Raw genomic sequence first — 2,878 nt, 5'->3', positions numbered from 1 at the left:
CATGAGGTGAGGGGTGGGGGGGTACAGGGCACGGGTGGCGGCGGCAGCGGGGCTGGAGACCGGGGCTCCGGGGCAGGAAGGCGCCACCTGAAATACTCACTGTCTCCTATTTATCTGTTCGACCGGGGGACTGGGGATGTTGCTCGGCTGTGCGGTTCAGCATTAATTCCTCAGCCTTTCACTCGGTGTGCTGGCTTTTGTCCTCTGCCACAAGCCAGGCCGCTGCTGTTGAGCTTTGTGAATACAGATGGAACTAATGGCTTATTTGTGATGTTTCTTCTGTCCTCTCTTTAGGCCTTCAGCCGATGACCGATGGCGGTGACCCGCCCGAAGGAGCAGCTCTGAGGTGCCCCGGCCCCGTCACATGTGGAACCCCGAGCTGAGCTGTGCTGAGCTGTGCTGGGACAGCCGGGGAGGCGCTCCGGGAGGGCACTGGAGCCTGCGAGAGCAGATGTGAAGGGATAACCTCCCCGTGGGACACAGCAAGAGCTCTGGAGCCACATGGGTGAGGTGTGACCGTGAGCCAGCCTGGGAAAATGGGCAAAAATGTTTTGCTGTCTAAAAGGCCTCTGCTGGCTCCTGTGCTAGCCTCAGGTCCTCAGGGTGGAAATAACGTGGTTTATCCAGAAATAAGTTTAGCTTATCTATTCCTCTTGCTGGATGAAGCCTTGATGAGAGTAGGCATCATCAGAAAAGTGCCTCCACGTTTTTTCTGCCCTGTAAACCCCCCAGTTTTGGGGTTTTTGTATCCCAGCAGTAGTCAGCTGCCCGTGGCTGCTCAGTGCCTGTGGCAGTGTTATGCTGCTGGGAGAGAAAGGTGCTGCTGAGCTTTTCTGGCACCAGCAAGGCCGTCCTGGTGCTCAGTGGTGCCAGGTTTTGGCAGCACTCTGCATGCCTGAGAGTGGAGTAACTCCTGCCCGTGGAGACCGGTGACTAGACTGTGAGTGTTCATGCAGCAACAGGCAGCTTTATTGAGATCTAACTTCCTTATATAGATGAGAAGGCCCATGAAGGTAATCCTCATTGGCTGAGCCAGTTACTACTCAGCTAACCAGCCAGTAGCAGCCTGAGTCTCCAATGGCCTGGGCCTGCTCTTACTGGTTGAATTACATAAGCAAGGTAATTATATAATAAATCACTTATGAACTTGGAATTATTTATACTGTGTGGCCTACAGGCCAGATGTAGAGCATCACAGAGGAATAGCTCATAAATATGGAACTTGTGTGTGTCATAAAACCTCTATAGCTCATCAGTATGGAACTTGGGTGTGTCATAAAACCTCTGTTCGCATGATGTTTGGGGCACTCGAATGGAGGAAGGCTCCTCCAAGTGATCAGTGCTGCAATAAAAATGAATGCTTTTTGATACTCAAACTGTGTTAGAAAGTTTCTTTTTGGGTGATTTCAGTGTCAGTTCCACAAGGCCCTGTACTTTCACAGTGGCCCCTTGTTTCTAAAGTGTCATGATGGCCTCAGTCGCACAAGGCCCCACAATGTCCAAAGAGTCCCCTTAATTCCATGGGGCCCTGAAGTGCTACAATGGCCCCTTGGCTCCATGAGGCCCTGCAGTGCCACCCTGGGGCAGGAGGCCAGGAGGAACTCGTTCCCCACACGCTGCAGCTCCCTGGGCCAGCTGGCACCAACACCTTCTCCCAGGCCAGCACTGCCTGGCACAGCCAAGGCCGAGCCACACTGCAGCTCCCTGCAAACCACGGCGGGGACTGCCAGGCCAAAACCCGAGTCACAGACAGTTTGTCACTCTTCCTGTATGTATCTGACCAAGAAATGTCCCATTGTGGGGTCCCCTTTCCTGCAGTCACTGCAGCACTGGGACCATCCCTGGAGCTCTGAGCAAGAAAAATGGCCAGCATTGCACCTCTGCACTGACTCAGGGATGGTGGGAAAGGCTCTCTGGGGTGGCTGGAACCATGGAAAAAGGACAGTTGGGAGCACAGAGGGAAACCCAGCTGGGCTGCTGGACTGGGGCAGGGCATCTCTGTCTGGGGGAGAAGTTGGCTGTGAAACTCCCTCCTGTGGATGCTCACGTGCCCAAGAGTAGGGCACTGAAGAGCATCACAACAACAGACAGGAGGATGGGGCGGCCAGGATTAAAGTGCCTCAGGGGGGTCTGGACTGGCCACACAAGGGTGAACCCTGGACGCCATCTCCAGGTTATCCCTGACTGTGAAACATGGGCTGAGATCAATCAGGGCCAGGCCAGGCAAAGCCCCTGTGGTGTGGGGGGGCAATGGTGGGAATATAAATCTGGGGCGACACGTGGTCTTGGTAGTAGGTGTAGTAAATTGGGAGCACCATTCCTAAACCACAACAGCCCTGTCAGAACCAGGCCTGTCCCTGCACTGCCCCCGCTCTGCTGCCCCACAGCTGCTGGATCAGGAAGGGCAGAGCCATGGGGGAGGAAAATGCACAGGGACTCCTCCTGGGAGCGACCTTCCATCCTGATACTCAGACCCCAAGACAGAAACCCCCATTGTCAGCTGGGAGGTCACTGTCAGAGTCTCTGCCTGTATCCCACTTGGTGAATCTTTCACACTGAGATTTTGGTCCTTCCTTTCAGTTTCTTTACTTTTGGGGCTTTTAATGATTCCTCCATAAACATGGCAATTCATGTCCCTAATATGGCAATTCTTTCCTTTTTATGAAAGTGTTGGGAATTAGGCCACATTAAAATGCTGGCAGGGTGTGCATTGGTATTTGCAGCCGTGTGGAGAAGCAGTTGGGATATAAGAACCAAAGAAATGTAAAATGGTTTGAGTTAGAAGAGACCGAAAAGAGTCTCTGGTAAAACTCCCATTACCCAGGAACACCTTCACTTGTTCAGGTTGTACAAAGCCCCTGACCTTAAACACATCCAG

At 53.1% G+C, this 2,878-nt stretch overlaps 1 non-coding gene across 1 annotated transcript; it reads left to right on the top strand.

The window, feature by feature from the left end:
• Positions 1–749: 749 nt before the first annotated feature.
• Positions 750–953, top strand: LOC134434612 (small nucleolar RNA SNORA74). Its single transcript, XR_010031891.1, has one exon. It is a non-coding gene; the product is annotated as a small nucleolar RNA SNORA74 (small nucleolar RNA).
• Positions 954–2,878: the final 1,925 nt, after the last annotated feature.

The sequence above is a fragment of the Melospiza melodia genome, unplaced genomic scaffold, assembly GCF_035770615.1.
Source record: "Melospiza melodia melodia isolate bMelMel2 unplaced genomic scaffold, bMelMel2.pri scaffold_44, whole genome shotgun sequence".
Taxonomy (NCBI): domain Eukaryota; kingdom Metazoa; phylum Chordata; class Aves; order Passeriformes; family Passerellidae; genus Melospiza; species Melospiza melodia.
This window is presented reverse-complemented; position numbering and strand designations above follow the sequence as displayed.